Source organism: Punica granatum, chromosome 5, assembly GCF_007655135.1.
Source record: "Punica granatum isolate Tunisia-2019 chromosome 5, ASM765513v2, whole genome shotgun sequence".
NCBI classification, from domain to species: domain Eukaryota; kingdom Viridiplantae; phylum Streptophyta; class Magnoliopsida; order Myrtales; family Lythraceae; genus Punica; species Punica granatum.
Genome location: NC_045131.1, coordinates 11,320,748 through 11,341,696, shown reverse-complemented (window position 1 = coordinate 11,341,696; position 20,949 = coordinate 11,320,748). Strand labels below are relative to the sequence as shown.

Here is a 20,949-nt window from a genome sequence, read left to right as displayed (position 1 = left end):
TTATCAAAATAAATTGACTAAACTTCATACCAATAAATCATGTCAAAATATTGCTTTCAAACATATTCATATAACTTCAATTCACTGATTAAAAATATCGATATCAAAACATCGTTCATTGCCTCAACTCTATGGTGACGTCTAAGAAATCCCCAAACAACAAGGTACAGATCAGAATCAAACAGAATTCCAAAGGACGAAGAAAACAGATCAGAAAACTGGCTCAAAAATCACTTTTCATCATGTTTGCAGAAACTTCAAAACCGAATATCTTCCAAACGATTCAACCAAATTCGGTTCCGTAAAATCCTAGAGCATTATAGTGATCTGCACAGTGAAAACATTGAGAAATTTGGGTCAGTAAAGGTTCCTATGAAGAGTTGCCACTAACGACCCTATGAGTTTTATCTCCCAAAGCCTAATTAAACCAAAACTAGAACGATGCAAATAACTCAGAAACGAGAACAAGAACTTACTGAATAGTATGAAAACGATGTTATTAAGATCGTGCAGCCTCTACCTTACGATCTAGGCTTCTGCTTCGGTGGTCCTTTGTCTCACGTCCAAGTTCCTCAATCTCCTCTTGTCACGACCCGAAATTTCATCATCGTTTCCCCTAAATTTTCTTGATATCTATTATCACATAAACTATTAATATAAAATTGCGTTTCACAACTCCAAAAAATATATAACCAATCCAGCAATATCTAATATACATATCTACATCTCAAAAGAGAGTAAATTTTTTTTCTTTCTCAACCATATCACTAAACTAACTAAATAAAAAATTCAGGTCGTAACATATTCAAATACATTCTATACAAAAAGAATACTCATCAAATAACTAAAATCCCTACCTAGTCCTCCGAGCTGATCCCCAATATTCCAAAAAGTTCTCCTGTGCTGCTAGTATAACTCCTAGCTCATTTGAAAAATATATATTCAGAGTGTGAGCTGCATCTCACTGAGTACTATATTCCAAAATAAAATGACTTATTATTAAATAAATATTTAATTTCAAACAACTAAATATTCAAATAAATAATACAATCTCATCCAATCCAACTATCAGCTCACCCGCACAATTACACAATATATATATATATATATAGATACAAACTACAATAATAATCATATCCAATGCAGTAATTAAATTTAAATTCTACTAATAACAAATACATACAGCTCTTCCAACTATTTCTCTAATATCTAATATTACATAAATATCAAATATCCATTCATTAGCATTCCATAGAACCTCACAAGACAATCACTTGACAGATCAAACTCTAGCAACAACACGGCTTTCACAGAACATCTTCAGAGAATCTCAACAATCATCACATCTCCAGCAATCTCAGCAATGATTACATCTCCAACAAACATACCAGACAAAAATATACAACACAACTAATCAATATAGCCATAGGGTTGCATTTTCTTGCAACAGAGTTATGACGGCACTGTGACTCCGCTCATCTCATTCATATCATCCTCAACTCCCAATATCCATGTCTCATAAGCGGTGGCCGCCTATTAACCTATGGCAGTAAGAGTTAAACTCAATTTATATTCTGCCAGGTCGAGCTGCCGATCGGGTCCCTTTTTCTATTCCGCCGGGTCCAGCGGCTGATCTGGCCCATGTTTATACTCCGCTGGGTCCAGCGGCCGATCGGGCCCCAATTTATATTTCGCCGGGTCCAGCGGCCGATCTGGCCCATGTTTATATTCTGCCGGGTCCAGCAGCCGATCAAGCCCCTATTTATATTCCGCCGGGTCCAACAGTTGATCAGGCCCATTTTATAATCCGTCGAGTTCGGCGGTCCCATGGCTATAGTTAAACAACAACACAAGCATAATCGATTGCAACCATGCAATCCCACCTCATATATCATCATACACAACCACAAGCCCAATCACATTACAATGGCAGCATGTTATCATAACATATCTCATACACAATCACACTGCATATCTCAAATCAAAATGAAACATAAAAGGACAATATCTCTCAAATCAATTCACACAACATGGCAAGACTGATTTCTTAATCTCTAACTATTACAATATTTTTCCTAAATAATTTATATAATTATAATACATCATTTTACAAGAGAATATAATACTCACATAACATATATATATATATATCATTTCATAATGGAATGAAGTACTCACCGTGCTCCCAAAAATAAATCACCATGTTCAAGTCTTCAAGCTGCATGGCTTTGGTATACTCCATCCCTGACGAATAATAAATTTAACAAGAAACCAATTTATAAGCATATATCACATCCCCAAGTAACTAATTATACTCTTTGACAGTACGTTTATTCCCCTAAAAATTATATATTATATTGCAAGCTAGTTCTCAATTTCAATATGACTTAGAAAAATTTTCATTAAAAAGCAATCCAATACTAGTCTCTATTATGCTTATCTAGCACTAAAACTAATGAAAGTAACACCTTATTAACCCCCATGATCTTTTTATAATTTTATCTTAGATCAATCTACAAAATAATGCTTCATGGAATGATGCAAGTTGGTACCCAACATATATTACAATCTTGTTTATTAAACTACATTAATTTACTAAAGCTATAATAACAAATGATAACTTAGCAGCCCAACAAAGTTGAGAAATAGATGTATTGGCCATAACTAGCTAGGCATTTTAAAGCAAAGCATGAGAATAATAACAATTTCCCCTTGAAATTGACCCATTTCCCCAATTCCTTCAAATTCAGTAATTTATCTACCTCACAACCCCCTAGCAATTTGAGAAGCATACTGCAATCAAATATAGTGAAATCTCAAACAAACAACGGGAAATAATTCAATAAAATTACCTCAAAGCTTTACCATATTCTCATAGCAAAGAGCCAAATTTTCGGGGGCTCTTAAACAAAATTTGACAGACATTAATGGAAGCTCCACCATCTCTCAAGAAACATATTAAAAGAATATCATCAATAGAACTAGCTCAAACCAACATCAATACAACTCCGTATAACGTATTAGGTAGTCCAAAAACATTAAAACTCATCAAAACACATATCTTCCTTTTCCAAATATCAAAGATGCGTGGTGTGTTTGTCTATATATAGATAAATTCCAGCCATATAATCAAATCAAACTCACGGTTTAATTACACGATCTCACTATCCAATCAGTAAACCACACCTTAGACTAAAGTGTGATGGGAAAAATGCGCATAAATCTTCCTGTAAACATCAAAGTAAGTTTTGTTTCGAAACCTATTCTCAGCTGAATGAAATCGGACCAACTATGCAACCCATGAAATTAGAAGAATCAGACTACGTAACGAGAACTAAGCCACATCCGAACCTACTCGATTTGTGAGTACATCTAACCTCAGACCGAACTGAAAGGAAGAGGAAAATGGCTTAATTCGCACCTAAACTCAGTGAATAAGAGTGTCTAGGGTTAGGAGAATCAACTTACTAATCAAGAACTCAAAGCTTATTGTTTTCCTCCTTTTCTTCGTCCATTCGGTTTCTTCCCCTGGTGTACTTCTAGTCACCTCACGGTGCTCTGTCCTACGTAGTACAAAAGAAAATAATAGAGCTCTTGCTCCGTTGCAAAGCTCCCCGAAGCTCAGCCCTCTTCGCCTTCGAATTTTCTCAACTCCGCTGTCTCTCTCTCACTCTTCTTCTTCTTCTTCTTCTTCTTCTTCTTCTTCTTCTTCTTCTTCTTCTTCTTCTTCTTCTCATCTCTATCCCTCTCTCTCTGTTTCCTCTATTTTATTTGCTCGAAGAACACAGCCCGAAAATCGGCGGTGTCAACCAGCAGCAATATATAGACATATATACATATAAAATACATATCACGTATATGATTAGTTATATTTGAATTGAAATTGCCGGATTTCACAATCTCCCCCACTAATAAAATTTCGACCTCGAAATTTATATATGTGATACCAGAAAAGTTAGAGGATCTATGATTTATAGCATCCTCACAGTAACATCAACCTTGACTGGTTGCAGATATAAAGAAGAAAATAAATTGGAATCAATATTAGCTGGAACTGGAGAACGCCGGATGACAGACAACATTGAATAATTGATGCTCCAGAAAATATCTCAGTGAAATAAATCCGGCATATGTGCTGAAAAATCGCAGGAATTTCTTGAAAAGAGTACCTCTGAACCTGATCTATAAGGAATTCTTGTGAAATCATATATGCTTAGTTGAGATGCATCTCGTCTTTAATACTTAACTGATTTCAATACTCGTTTGGAACTCAAAGAATAACTGATCCTGACGATGATTTCATGAGAAACTTGACCAATGGGGTGCCTGAGGTGCTTCTCACTTACCAATGTCTTTAGTGAACTATACTTATGTAAATTTCAATAAACATACCTAAGACCCACTACTTATTCCTTAACCCAAGCAAAAACTTCTCAAGGCATTCACAAACACAAAACTAAAAAATATCCCATTGCAAAGTCTCCAAAATTTCAAAGAAAATCTTCGAGAATCGAACAACAACTCAATATTTGTGACTCATCCATGTTCTATGAAATTTAAGTCTAAATCATGACAATTATGTACAAAAGCAAGTTTGAAATAGAAGTCATAAGTTTAGTAACTCAAGACAATTAAATACAAGCTAAAACAATTCTTTAAAACCTTAAACCAACCATAAGTGCGTACACCAGTCAGTCATGCATTCCCGAACCTAACAAAGGATACCAAATTTGTGACTAGCCATGGCCTACAATTATCAATTGGAAATAAGTCAAATAATATATCTACTTCACCACAACAACACGATGGCCTCTGCCAAACAATCATTTCCAAACCGTACTCACTCCTCAACTGCTTAGTATCAATTTCGCTATCGTGCAATGTATATGTAAATTTCGACAAGCAGACATAAGCCTATGCTTATTCACTAATAAATTCAAGCATAAACAACTCAAATATTTACAAGCAAGGAATTCAAAGAAATCCTAGCAAAATCTCCACAATAAGCCCATGCTTATTGTCAGCACCCCATTTTGGTCCACCGGCTCTAAGATATGACATCAACAAGGCTCCCGACTAGGGTTCCACAACTCTAACAAAAAAATGGCGAGGGCAACATATGGAATTTTGTAGCACACACAATTGATCCCGAAGAGTAAGGCACGAATTATCGATATTCGAATTGAAGGAAGTGGACAAAGGGGAAATCATGTCTCTGTACCATTTTCTTCTGTGAGAACAACTATCTTCGTGGATCCTAGAACCAAGTTCGATATTTTTAAATCAAGGTTTGGTGAGTCGAGGACATTTCAATGGAAAAATCACGTCGAGAGCCCATTCGAGCAAAAAGATAAAATTCGTGGGAGCTGGGGCGCCCAAACAGTGAATACAACAGCTCGAGCATGGGATTCGACGCATTATATCATGCTCAATCCTGAACCTAAAAGGGTGAATTCCATATGCTCGACCTAGGAAATCGAGTTAGGTTCAATTTGACGGGTCATTCATTCCAAGATTCAATACGGAGAGAGAGAGTTATGAATTTTTGAGCTCACCATGCCCGAAACTGTTAAACCGTGATAGACTCTGCCAGTCAAGGGAAAAAATCCATAAAAAATTCAATTCTTCGTATTTTCAAGCACGGCCAACGTTATTGGATTCCTAATTCACTTAAGATTCAGAAAAAAAAATAGGAGATGTTTTCGGCTAGATTAGTACAGAATCGAATATATTCTCACAGATCAGAACCAAATCTCCGCGTTCGGGCCAGCTGTCAAAAGAAAAATTGTTTTGGGAACTTCCTAAAGTCGAACGATCTTCAAATTTTACGAGGATGTGCCCAGCTCATGTAGGAATTAAGGAAAAATAGCATATAGACCAAAAGATTCATGAGCAATTCAGGAAAATTCCGGATGTTCAGATCATCCCATGGACCACTGGTCACAGCTTTGTTTTCTTCTCTTTTCTTTTCTTCTTTCTGGTTTTTTTCCTAAAGAGGAAACCCTAGGGCACCCTCACCTCTCCTCCTCCAGCTGGTTCGCACTCCAAAAAAAAACCCTAAGGCAGCCTCTGAAAAATCGGAGCGGCACAACTCCCTCCTCTGGAAAAAAAAATTGGCGGCTGCTCTTCTTTTCCTCTCAGCTCTAACCCGACTACCTCTCCCTCAGCTCCATCGGACGACTCCCCTAACACCCTCACTGAGAAATCACAGAGCAGCAATCCCCTTCTTCTTCAATCTCTCTCTCTCTCGAGCCTTTCCACCATGGCACCGAGCAACAACTTTCCTAGAGCATAAGAGGAGTTAGGTGAACTTCTTTAATCTCAAATGAATTGTTCCTGCTTGGGTTGTGTTGTGGAATGATTATACGGAATATTGAAGTAGCCTAGCTCAATGTTGACGGTTACATATTAAGCCCGAAGGTGTGGCCGAACTTCAGGATTTTTTTTTCTCACTCGATTCGGGATGCGTGGGAACGAATTTTAGAACTTGCTGTGACACTTGAGGGCATGGCTGAGATTGCATTAAAGTTTCATTCAATTCATGGCCGATGCACTTGGTTTTGCTCGGGTGAAATGATGCTGGAGTTATGGGCTGACTTAAGTGCTGATCCATGGATGTGTATTAGCATGTTCGACATGATTTTCCGTGATTTAATGCTGCGTGCGTGTATGAGGCTGAGTTATCTGCTGATTGTTCCATTGATTGTGAGTTATTTCATGCAATCTTGAGAATCTTGGAACATATGCATCATATGGGCTGAGTTACGTGGCTCTATGTTGATTATTTCGAGTGTGTTTGGCATGGTTTTGATGAGATCGTCCCATCTGAATGCTGGATAGAGTTGTGGGTTGATCCTTGGTCCGCTCGAGGTGATTCTAACTTGACTTTTGATGTTTAAAGACCAAGCGTGAGTTAGTGACTTAATTGCATGACAATTCTTGTATGAGTCAGATGTTTTTTTTTTTAGTACGACCTTGAAATCGTTGTATTATAGCAAGCACGTGGCTGATTAAATTTTTATAGTTACTTGATGGGGTCATCCTTAATCACTTGAAGTGGGTCTCTGTTGAAGCTAGATGCCTTTGGATTTTCTTTTCTCATGTTCCATGACTTAATAGTCTCTTGAAGGTCAATGTGAAGGACTTTTACATGCTGATCATCCTCTGTTGAGGGCCTTAAAGGCTCGATTGGGCTGCTTTCGAGTCACTGGATGAGTCGTTATCATGCTTGGATGTCAAAGTATCGATTTTCTTGGCATTTCATGCCATTTTGGATGTTATGAGGACTTTAAAGTCATGATCAGATTTGAATTGTGGTCTTGGAGCTCTTCTTGTTTGTTTCATTCTCGATCTCGTTCATAGACCGAACATTTGGTTTTGCCTCGATTCTCCCGTGTTCGTTTCTTGTTTACATATCCCTTCGAGTCTTGGAGTGAAGAGAAGAAAATTGAAGAGACGAGAATACAATAAGCCGATGTTGATGGGGCTCGAAGACGGTGTGGAGGTCGATCTAGGCTTAGATCGATCCCGACTTGAAGGCCACCTAAGTCCGTGGTTGTTGCGGGATCTTCCGAGCTAATCGATCCCAGGAATCTCCTAGGATAAGGTATAATTCTTCAATCCGAGTGGCATGTCTAGGACTCCCATTTGATGTGATTGCGCGATACCTCGGGAAATGAATAATAAAGTGGGTCCTATGAACTGTGATGATGAGCGGGGCCATTTCAAACTTGGTTTAATAAACTTTTCAAGCTGTCTTAAATCAGTCCTCGAGATTTTTAGCCAAATTTCCAAATCAGTCCCCATCCTTTCAAAATTACTTTAATTCGATTCTTGAGCAATTTATGAGATGTGTGTTATGATCGTGAGTGATATATGATCATATGCGACCGTATTTCATTTTTGGTTTTGATTGAATGATAAATCGTAAGTCAAATGCTTTAGATTTAAAGAAATCGCTCATAGATCCATAATTTCTAATGCAAAGGATACATCAAATGGTTTAATTAATCACTTGGACTTAAAGTCGACAAATTAATTCTATTGTGATTATTTTGTCCATATTCGTGTTCTTGGAATATTTAAAATGTGTCTTTGATCAAAACCTCACATGAATCGGTTTAATAATGCAAACTCGGCCTAAAAAATAAAAAAAAATTTAAATTTCAAGACGGTCAGAAATTAGAGTTTACTGGGCGGCCCACTAATGGCTAGTCCGATGACTTGAAATCCTCAAACTAAAGCATTCGGTAAATTTCTAATTAACCCAAAATTCTACATATGGGATAATGGGGACGTTAAATTTGGCTAAATTAAATCACTTGACTCCTTTAATGAATTGTACGAACCGATTAACAATCTGTAATCACGTCGACAGTTCAAGAACTGTTAGCCATGCCCTTTTCAAATTCACAATTTCAAAAGCACCGAGATACGTGCAACGTAATCTTGATTTTTATATACACACATATTTACCGATTCAAGGGCGTGACTATCGGTTCTTGTCCTGCCGTAATCTTAGTGTAGGTTTGGTCAAAACATGGGAAAACAAATTAATCACAAACTCGGCTTAATCAAGCATGGACAAATAGTCAAGTAGAGGGTTAGGTTCTGAGTTTTAGGTGAAAATACTCTTAATATGTAAAAGCCATATTGTCACGATACAAAATAATTTAAAAATAACCCACACATTCAGGACTTGACTACAGACATCATGTCTGTCGGGTCCGTTAAAGTAATGTCGAATGCTACATACCCTATCCATCATCCCTTTTGTTTGTTTTAAGGTAGGATTTGTATGCCAAAATATCTCGGTTAATAATTAGTTAATTCACGTAAATTCGGCGATAACAAGAAACCCCATTGTTTGTTTATTTGAGCTTGCTTGTAACATTTTTGCACTTGTTTGTTATGCGGATCGAGCCCGATCCTTTAGGACTCGATTCACACTGGATCCAACGCCCATAACCATCGATCACGGGGTCCAATGCCCCCATACACCGAGTACGCATTTAATTTAATTTTCGGTCTTTTCCAAAACCATACAGTGAGCATGAGTGAAATCATGGCCGAATGCGAACCGACCGGGATTTAGTCATTGTAGCTTGTCATTTATTTATTTGAGAGAACAATATAAGGGTTTATAATGTATATTTATTCATGTAATAATCCCGGTCGGAGAGTGGACGGTTCGAGCGTCTCTTCGAATTTACGGTGTCAAAACGGGCGAGTCGAGTGCAACTCTAAATCATGCGGTAAATAAATAAGATGGCAAGCCTAGCAAGCTAGAGTACCGAAAGGGCGTGTGGGATATAGGCCCACACGTAATAGAACCCCCGAATTCGGAATTTTCGATTTCGTACAAGACCATTGCCTTAGCATACTATGTGTATCCATACCCCTAGACCCGGGCGACTCACCGGCCCTCGACCTTCGGGTCGTAAACAGGTAGTGGTGACTCCTTCTCATGTGCGTCCGTCGCGCGTCCCCGGGAAAGTGGACACTCCCAAGTCGCGTTGCATAGGCGCGCGCATGCGTGCCCCGACGAGACGAAATTCGGGTGCGCACGCTTATCCCTAAATTTTCTTGATATCTATTATCACATAAATTATTCCCATAAAACTGCTTTCCACAACTCCCAAAAACATATAACCAATCCAGCAATATCTAATATATATATATCTACATCTCAAAAGAGAGTAATTTTTTTTTCTTTCTCAATCACATCACTAAACCAACTAAATAAAAATTTCAGGTCGTAACATATTCAAATACATTATATACAAAAAGAATACTCATCAAATAACTAAAATCCCTACCTAGTCCTCCGAGCTGATCCCCGATATTTCAAAAAGTTCTCCTGTGCTGCTAGTCTAACTCCTAGCTCATCCGAAAAATATATATGCAGAGTGTGAGCTGCATCTCAGTGAGTACCATATTGCAAAGCAAAATGACTTATTATTAAATAAATATTTAATTTCAAACAACCAAATATTCAAATAAATAATACAATCTCATCCAATCCAACTATCAGCTCACCCGCACAATTACACAATATATATATATATATATACAAACTACAATAATAATCATATCCAATGCAGTAATTAAATTTAAGTTTTACTAATAACAAATACACATAGCTCTTCCAACTCTTCCAATTAAATTTATGTTTCCATTAAAATCCCATTTTATTCCTCTCATCCCTTTCATTCCTTTGTCCAATTTTCAAAACAAAGAGTGAGGTCGCGAATGGAGAGGCAACTGAGAGTGATTTGTGTGACAAAAAAAATCAAGAAAAATAGAAAACGTTCATTCTTTGATGTTTTAGGCTTTTGGGATCACTTATTCCTAACTTGGTATTTTTATCGTTATTATGATGGTATTTTTTGCATTGATTTAGTTATGTCATCGTTACAGATTATCTATGTATTTTTATATGGTGAATTACAATATTTGAAAAATGAGTTAGTGAGGTTTTGAGATGTGAAAATTGAGATTGATGTAAGTTGACAAGTCTTGTGGCGCCCTGAGTCGGAAGCTACCTTGAGCATAGAGGATGCCAGTATGGAGCCGCACTGTGGTCGGAAGCTGGGAGGGGGCACATGGACAATCTGAGTTTGGAGTTCTTGACGATATTCTTATGATGTTATTGAACCCGTGCTATAATCTGACAAGTTTAAATTGTGGTTATTTAGTGGACTTCGAGTTCATTCCAAAAATATATTATGTCTGCTGTTTTACTGGTCCAAATGTCAGTGGAAGCGTGAGATTTTTACTACTCGGTCAATTTTGTATTTATGATATATTTGGAAATTTGTACAGCAATTTGTATTATATGATGTATTTATGAATTTTATCGAATAAAATTTTTGGGATTTTACATCATCATGGAACTGTTTCAGCTCCATGAACGGAGCTTCCAAATGGATAGATGCGAAATATATCTCAGATATTAATGAGTAGAAATTAAAAATAAAACAAGATGTAGTAAAGATCTCATGGATGCACGAAGCTGTTTATTCGATTTTCCGGATGAACTTTCAGGCATTCTTATCAGCATAAGAGGAGGCGTTTCCACACCCAGGTTAGATCAACTTTCCTCGTACCGGCACGAGCATTCTTTTCCTGTCAACTGACAATTCCTAGGTTTGTGCCGCAACGACGATTCCCCAATGGTAAATATCCAAGGACTTCAGGGGGGCCCAAACCACTTCAATTCCTGTAAGACCTCAAACTGGATAGTCTTCAAACTCGGGCATGGGATTACCATAACCAATAAATTTGAGACAGCTACTTTGGATTGACAAGGAGAGGAAACCTGGGGTGGAGCTTGCCGTAAAGGCAGCATGTGTAACGGCATTCCGACCAGTGAGACATTCGGTTAAATGAAACCATATCATTCTTAGTTCTTAATTAACAAAAAATTAATTATCAAACGAAACCAAATCAATTCTTATCTATGTGAGGCATATGATATGCTGCTCAAGGTGCTTCATAATAATTAGCATATTATATCTTTTTCCCTAAAGATCTGAGAATAGAATCTAAGCCATTTTCATCTACCAAAAGAAAGTTCTTTGTTATATTCTACCAAAAGAATAGTATTTAATTTGTAAAAGTTAATTACTTGAATTCGCATACGCAAGAAATAGGAAAACGCTTCAATTATAAATGAGATTATTATAATATTTTAGGTTCAGATTTTAATAAAAGTAAGACATTAAAAACCTGCGTGTAGCGCGAGAAAATGCTTGTAGCATTATATCTTAGCAGGTCTATTAAATAGCAATAGAATCTGTACTTTGTTCGACCAAAAAGCATTGGATTGAAACCTTCCGCTTTGCCCTTCCTGATCTTAGTTATTTCTTAATTAACAGAAAAATCAATTATCAAAATAAAACCAAATCAATCTTAATCTATCTGGCGGTGTTGGGGAAAAGACAGTGCCCCCAAAATAATTAGAAGAATCATCTTTTCCCCCAAGACATGAGAATAGAATCTAAGCCTTCCCATCTAACCGAAAGAAAGCCTTTTGTTTACATTTCCTTACAACTTGATGGAGGTTGATAATGCCTTCTGGGCCTCGTAATGTCCCGAAAAGGGAATATCGGTGGAATATATAAACGGCCAAAGTTGGGAAATATATCAAGCAAAATCTCATTTATAAAATCTGTCGTGCATCCACTAGCTTGGGGACATCTACATAACGACTGATATGAATAAATCCACGTGGTTCGCAGTTCGGCCGTCTGGGAGAATCAACTGGGTACATGAACTTATTACATTCTTTAGCAGTAGAGAAAATTTGAGAATGTGCCTGATTGGACATTGTTGCCAAATCAGCTAGAGAACACTCAATAGATCAAATCATCTAGAAAATGAATACTGCACGAAGTCGAACCTTAATCTCTTGGACCATGTAATGTATAGCATGGCAGGAGAAGTCCTTCTACAGTTTTTGAAAGTTCAATTGTCTGTCCATACAACTTTTCCTAAAAGAACTAACCTGGAAACTAACCTATATGGAAATGGGTTGGCCCTAAATTTGATTCTGAGGATTGGCTATATAAATTGAGGCTTCCCTGGACATCTTTTGCCAAGAAAACATAGACAACAACCAACTCCAACTGGCTGGTCTCAAGAAATCATTTCATGGCATCAAAGGAAGATCTTTCAAAAATGGGGCGGGAAGGTTTCGAGGCCATTAGAGTGTTTGGCCGCATGTGTACAGTTTCGACTACTCAGACACATCATTATAGCTACCAGCATAAACAAAATGCCCCTGGAGACTATTCCATTTCCGTATACGTTACCCTAGAACCAAAATTTCTCAAATCCTTAGCCTACTCGTTTCTCCTTATCCTCATCCTCTTCCAGGAGAACTTCCTAGCTTCCAACTGAGCTGTCCATTCCCAGTGAAAAAACAGAAACTTCCTAAAGGGGTGCACGAAAAGAATCAGGTTCCTTACCCCGTCTCGGGAACTGTACGGGTGTGGGACAGTGGGTTGAGTTCCTGCAGCAGAGGAGGCAGTTATAGATAACTTCGGATCGGCGCTGCTCAATTGTATGGTGGAATCACAAGAGTCTATTACTGGTTCTGATCTACGGTCATAAGTATGGAGTTCCAGCAGCAAAGAAGGCAGTTTTACATAGCTAAAATGCCACTAGTTGTATGGCAAAGTCGCAGAATAATACCGATACTGAAGCTCACACGATCCAGCCTACAATGAAGAATTTTCGCATTCTCGTATTATATTGATGCGGACCAAATGGTACTCAGTGAAATGATTTGGGATCATAATCTACCTAGTTGGTTGACTATTGTGCACATCCCATGTCGAGCACGGTTGAACACTCCCCTCAGGTGGAAACCGGCCACCTGGGGGCATAAGAGACATACCAAAAAGAACATAAAATCAAAATAGGCACCTGCTGAGACACACAGAAAGGGCAAACATGGCAAGCCATCGCAAGTGACCTCAAGGGGATTCAAACTCTGGATCGGGTGAATGCTTACGCTCCTCCTTACCACTAGGCCAATCCCTTGAAGGTTGCACTATTAGTTAACTTAAATAGGTTTTTCAGGGAGATTGACGACCCGTGGCAGCTTGCCTGTCAAGTTCATTCATCTATATCATATCATAGTAAAATGTCTGATTGAATTTTATTATATTTTTAGGCTTTAGCCCTGTATTTCACCCCAAAAAGTAATCAAGAAATTAGTTCTTTGGTTACAACTCATTCGGATTTGAATGGACAAAAATAGATGATATGAACTAGCTAGTTTACTGTGGACGTGAAATCTTCATAAAAAAAATTCAGTTTTCGCTTTCTTAATTACTCACTCTGTGATTATGTCACGGCCCTAAATTAGTGGGATTTGTGGGTCAGGGTCGGTCTGATACTATATGTAATAGCACGGACCCAGTACTCAAAAGCGTTAGCTTTACTTATAAATCCCAGATTTCCCTATTGCACAACCGCTACAGAAATAGTTTACGAAGAAACCAAGTTAGTTCTTATCTCTTCAACATGTGCCTCACGGTCCGGGAAAGAAAGAATATACCCCAAGAGTAAAATCCTCTTTTCCCAGAAGAATCAAAATATCAGATCATGTAACTGAAGTCTCTCACAAGCTTGCCCATAAGGAGATGGTTTTCAAAGTTTAAAGTCCAAGAAGACCAAGACCAAGACCAAGACTTGGAGATCGACTCCGATGCGTTTCATATTTATTGATCCTTTCATTATCAGATAAAGCTTTGGGCTGGAAACTTCCTTGGACAAGTACATATCTATTATTTAGGAAGGGGGACTGAAGAAGGACAAGGAATCTATACGCATGGTATTAGGCAGGCAAATTGAGAATCAATGGTCCATGATCTCGTAGAAAATATTCCATTGCATGTGTTGATTTGAAACATCTATGTATATAATAACAATGAAAAATGAGCTTTCTTTGAAGGTGGATATGTACCAAACACACAAAAAAATCGGCTACATTATCTTGCTTTATTTTTTTGAGAAGGAAGTTAATCAGAAGTGGTTCAATAAGTAGGAATTAACTATAACAAACTCGAAATAGGTGAAGTCATCATTTATTAGCCGTATGGCTAGGGTCCTAACTCATTTAGAAAAATAAATTGCCGAAACCATTCCAGGGCTCGCACGACGAACTTGCTTAGAGGAATCAGTCACACCGTCCTTGTTATCTAAGAAGTCGTTGCGCGTAAGAAACTTCATGGTATTGTTTGTAATATTCAATTTTGGGTTTATACTACTTTTCTTGATTGAACTGCCCTAGAAAAAGAATCAGTCCCAAAAGGGGATTCTCATGATTGCCATATAAATTGAGGCCCCTCCTCAACTTTTTTTCCCAGAAAAACACAGACAAGAACTACTCCTTCTAGTCTTCTAACCCACTGCTCCAACAGAGTTTCGAGCTGCTAGCTCTCAGATTAGTGCTCCATGGCAACGAAGGAAGGGCATTATCGAATTGGGCAAGCAGATTTCGACGCATTCGATAGATCCTTTGGCCCAGCTCTGGAAGAGAAGCGTTCTCTTTACCACCGAAATGAAATCCCTCTGGAGACAGTTCCCTCCCCTTTTATGGTTTATCGAAGAACTGTAGTCTCCCAAGTCCCTGAATGGCCCTTTGCTCCTCCGCCACTTCCAGGACCGCCTCTTAACTTCCAGTTCAGCCCCCTCTTCCCAGCGAATCAGAAGAATCCTCCTAAAAGGATGGGCGAAGGAAGAGAGTTTCCAACAGTGGGACCTTATCAGGTCCAGTACCCGCCTCAGGAACTATATGGAAACAGGCCCGCGGCAGAGACAGCGACCATCGATAATGTCAAGGCGGCTCAGTTGTATGGTGGAATCACCAGGGTCAATCGATATGGTCGACATAAATAGGTGAACAGCTTATTTCTCGTATTAAGCACTGAATTTCTACATGTGTACCCGTGGAATGGTGCTAAGAATAATTTGAGTCATAGTATAGTTCTAAGATGGGATGGGCTTGTAAAACAACTTACAACGTAATAGACTGCTGGTCAGTGTCTTATCATGCTCTTCTTGTCCTTTCTTTTCTACTCCGCTATTCTGGTAAATCCTTCTTCGGAATATTCAAACGGATTAATGACCCGAACTACAAGTAGTGAGATAAATGAGCTGCAGTTTAAAGAAACAGGGCAAAACTCTACCCGGAAGCAAGCAGTAACTGGAGGATGAAAGGTTGATGTCCGAGGACTTCAATGGCCCCGAACTGCTTCAAACCCTCTGAGACCTCAAACTGGAGTCTTCAAATTCGGACAATACATTTAACGGAATCCCTACGGTGATATATTCCGTTAAACGAAAATATATCAATTCTTAGTTCTTAATTAACAACAAATTAATTATCAAAGGAAATTAAATCAATCCCTTCAGGTTTCTTTCTGTCTCAGCTCATTTATGATTGGCGAAATGCTTTGCCCACCCAGTATACTTTATTCTTTCACTCCTAAGTGAATCATTAGTAACCATCAAAAAGACAAAAAAGGGGTAAATGAATCAGATTACCCTGGCCTTATCCAAATTAATCAAGGATCGCATCAAGTCAGTTAGAACGGGTCCCGTACACCCCATAAATATGCTCTTTCCAGACATGAATCTATATATACTCTATTGCAAATGGTTTTTAATTAGCTTGATCACCATGAGCCTTTCTTTGGATCCCAACATATATGTGTTGATGATCTCTTGAAACTTCGAGGTACTGCCATGGTGAGCTTTTATGGTCAATAATCTTCAATATCTATATGAAAGCGAGATATGGTGGGATTGGCATGACGGCCTCAGAATACCCAAATTACTGAATAGAAATGTCTCGGATTTTTTTTTCTTTTTCTAGAAAAATTGATTTAAAATTTTTTTAATCTTAAATAGATATTATATGATAAGATCTAGATAAAAGAATTTTTAATTACACAACATTTAACAAATAAAGAATTTCTAACATAATTGTGAGACCTGAGACCTTTTTGACATACGTACGTACACATATATACTTACATATGCTATATCTGTGTATATTATATTACACTTGTGGCTGGAGCATAAAAAAAGAAAAAGAAAAAGAAAGGGGTGAAAGGACCCACGTGGCCTTATTTTCCCCAGCAATTCTTTTCCACCGCCATTCCTGATTCCATTTCATTTTGTTTCTTTCTTCCTTCTTTTCTTTTGCTCTGTTTTCGGCTGGGATAAGGGGAAGAAGAAAACAGAGCTGTTGAGAGAGAGACAGAGAGGGGGGAAAGAAAAGAAAAAGAATCAGCGGGTGAGATAGAGCGAGAGGGAGAGAGAGAGAGAGAGGATCGAGCTGAGCAAACTCAATGGAGAAGAAGAAGAGGAAGGATAGGGTCGAGGAGAATTCGTAGGTTCCGAGTTGGATTGACGTTGATGGTGGATGAAGTTGATCTTATCTTTTCCCGTGAAGTTTGATCAAGCTTTGTGGAGAATCAGCCGAGTCTAGAGATTCTGAGAAGCTTTTCTTTGGCCTGGATCCTCCTTCTTTTCATTAACTGGATTTGGCTCTTGATTTTGGTAAATTTTCGTGATTGTTGATTGCTACGTTACCTTGGAGGATCTGATTGGTCCATCGCGTATTCATGCAGATTCTTTTCCAGTAAACGCTTGAGACAGGAGTTGCTTACGACTGGGGTTGGGATCGGTTTTGTGTTCTAATCTCAGCTATTTGGTTTCATACTCAGTATGTGTTTATTGGCGAGCTATCATATTTGGTCAAATGGTTGCCCCCAATTTTGGTTGTGTTTTCTTCATCAGATTTAAGAGTCAGATGGATGAAGTTCAACGAAATAGATCTCATGATCAGTGAAGACTTTGGGTGATTTGGAGCTTTTTGAATGATTAATGGATGCTGAATGACTGATCATGCGTAATGAAGCAAACATGGGATAGTTTAGTTTACTGCCGCTGAAAAATTGATGTTTATATAATGTGATGCTGATTTTCTTGTTTCTTTGACCTTACTTCATGCACAGACCTTTATTTGGCTTGTATCTTGATGTTATTTGCATTTGGGCATTCTTCTTTTATCTGTTTCTTTCTTTTGTTTGCTGCCAGTAGGACCTTTCATGGCGCGTGTCTTGCTGTTATTTGCATCTACGCATTCTTCTTCTATATATGTGTCTGTCTATTGTTGAGCATCAGCAGGAAAATGTGCGTCTACTGATCTGTTCATTTAAGTTTTGTAATTTTGCAGTGGAGGTGAGGAAATTAATGCAAGATGGTACTAGCTACAAAGATTTCAATCACTTTATGTTCACCATGCATGTTTTATATTTTAAACTCACCGACATCCTATTTCTGCTGAGGTTTCCAGTTATAGTTGACTTTTGTATTAGGATATTTCAGAGAGAAATGAGGTTGATCCTCTGTACCCTTTGGCCTATAGCCAATCCCCTGGAGCACCATATGGTTTTGTCTTTCTGGTAAGAATTTGGCGGATGATATTTAAGGTATGGTACTATAGGGCAGGTAAATTTTATTGCGGAGGATTATTAGGTTATTTATTGGGTAATTAATTTCTTGCCTCTTTAAGCACTGTGTAGCCATCTGACTTTTATCTTAAGCTAGAACTATGTAACTCTGGTGACTTAATATAAGAGGGCTGCTATTTGGGAGGTATTAAGGAATATTATTTCCCAAATCTGCAATTTTTTCAGGTTGCTAGCCTAGGAAGCAGTTTTCTGGATGTTCTAATGTTGATTTCTTGTAGTCATAGTTGATTGTCTTCCCATTGGATAAGCGGAGCTAAAACAAGTTCTAGTTGTTGCTATACTCATGATGGATAAGAGCTGAGGATATTGATTGTGCACTCTGAAGGTCAAGTTTGGTGAATCATTTTTTGGTGTTAGGTGAGTACCTTATTCTATTATGAAATGATATATATATATATATTATATGAATACAAATTATACGGAGTATTACTTAAGGGAATATTGTGATAATTCAGGAATAATAATTTTGCATGGATATATGAGGTGAGAGGATCTAGTTGCAATTGTTTATACTTGTGATATTATTGTTTATACCCATGAGACCGCTGATCCGGCGACATATAAATTGGACGCCTAGACCGCTGATCTGGCGAAATACAAAAAGGGACACTCAGACCGCTGATTCGGCGGGATACAAAAAGGGACGTCTAGACCGCTGATCCGGCGGGATATAAAATGGACGCCTAGACTCCTACTGCCGGAGGATAATGGGCAACCCCTGCTTATGAGATATGTTGACGAGAACATGCAAATAAATTATTTGAGATGTGTGGGGTCACGGTTATGTTACAACTCTGTTGCGAGGAAATGCAACCTTCTGACTATATTGATTGATTGTGTTGTATATTGTTTGCCTAGTATGATTGTTGGAGATGTGATGATTATTGAGATTGGTGAAGATGTGATGATTCTTGAGATTGTTTGAAATTATTTTGTGAAAGCCGTGTTGTTGCAAGAGTTGGATACGTCAAGTCATTGTGTTGTGAGTTGCTATGGATTGCTAATGAATGGATATTTGATGTTTAAGTGATATTGGATATTAGAGAAATGGTTGGAAGAGTTGTATGTATTTGTTAGTAGGAGTTAAATTTAGTTACTATATTGAATATAATTATTAATATAGTTTGTATATATATATATATATACCGTATATGTGTGCGATGAGTTGATAGTTGAACTGGATGTAATTTTATCAATTATTTAAATATTAGGTTGTTTGTAATTAAATATTTATTTAATAATAATTCATTTTGCTTTGGAATTCAGTATTCACTGAGATGCAGCTCACACCCTGCATGTATTTTTCCAGATAAGTTTTTAACTGCATAGGAGAATTTTTTTGGACATCGAGGATCAGCTCGGAGAACTAGGTAGGGACTTTAGTTATTTGATAGTTATTCTTTTTTGTATAAAATGTATTTGAAAATGTTACGACCTAAAACTTTTGTGTGATTGGTTTTAAGGTATGGTTCTCTTAGAATGTGTATATATATATATATATATATATATGCGAGAGCTTGCTAGATTGATTATATATATATAGATTGGAAAATGTATGGAAAGCAGGTTTTTATATGACTAGTGTATGTGATAACGGATATTAAGGAAATATAGGGAAAATCCAGCTGAAATTTCGGGTCATGATGAGAATATATAGCTTCAAATTTATAATAGGATTTTATTATCACGTAATATTAAATTTAACTTGAATTTCTATTTTTCAGTTGTTACAATATTATTTAATAAATTATTATCACATAATAGAGTTGATGAATGCCTAGATTGCTTAATGAAATTTTCTAGGATTGTTTAGTTTTTATTTTTAAATTTTTACTAGACATAAACTTTTTAATTTTAAATAGATATTATCTTGTAAATCTAGATAGAAGATAATATATTTTTAATATTCTAAACAAGACAAGGTTAGTTACATAATGTTTAATAAATCATGAAATTTTTAACAAAATATAGTAATTTTTTAATAAGATTTTATTATCTACACAACATGGTTACTTATTGTCTTATAGTGTAGTTTTGGAATATTTTATTTTCATAATGTGTTTAAAATTTTTCAATTTTCAAATGATAAATATTGTTTTTTAGTTTTTATAATATTATTTAATTTAATTTTCAAATGATAAATTTTATTTTTTAGTTTTTATAATATTATTTAATAATTATGATATTGAAATTATTTTTAATTAAATAAATATTTTATGATAACATGCGTTTAATTACAAAATATTTTTAAATTCTCTACAACCTTAGAACAAACATAAAAAATTTCAAAATTTTGAATCGTTAAATATATATCTTTTTAATTTTTGGAATATTTTGATATTTTAGTTTTTTAAATTTTTTAAATTTAATTTATAGCTATAGGACATTATATTTATATAATATTTTGTAAGATTTATTAACTATCTCCATCTCCCATATCATAAATAAGAAATATTACCCACAAATTGTGACTGATGTCGCTATTAGACAAATACTATTATCGAAAGACTTCCATTTTATTGATAAATCTACAATTTAATGACATACTAATTTACATATGTTATCCTCTTCAATAAATTTTTCTTACCTTATTATTGAAATTCATATATACTTTTCAATATATTTCTATAATTGATTGTAAATTATTATTTTTGGGATAAATAACTATCTATCGTTCCAGCATTTGCATACTAATCTTTTTAATTTGAACGGGCAATAATAGATCTGAGACTCTAAGAACAAGTTTAGTTCGAAATGGAGTCTGGTGAAAAGGGAAAATCAACGCTATGAGAGTTTTACCTTTTAATGGATCAACTCGGCTCGAATTGAATTAGTTAGGTATACGCCAAAAAAAAGAAGATTATGATTAGCAAGTGAAGTTGATCTAACATAT

General features: G+C 36.7%; 2 long non-coding RNA genes across 2 annotated transcripts; one reads left to right on the top strand and one right to left on the bottom strand.

Annotated features, from left to right (window-relative positions):
• LOC116207348 lies at positions 1–3,720 on the bottom strand. The gene is made up of 5 exons (XR_004156909.1): positions 3,469–3,720; positions 2,179–2,244; positions 858–918; positions 477–633; positions 1–327 (listed from the first exon to the last, which is right to left on the bottom strand). It is a non-coding gene; the product is annotated as an uncharacterized LOC116207348 (long non-coding RNA).
• Positions 3,721–16,693: 12,973 nt separating this feature from the next.
• Positions 16,694–19,317, top strand: LOC116209445. Its single transcript, XR_004157234.1, has 2 exons — positions 16,694–18,413; positions 18,512–19,317. It is a non-coding gene; the product is annotated as an uncharacterized LOC116209445 (long non-coding RNA).
• Positions 19,318–20,949: the final 1,632 nt, after the last annotated feature.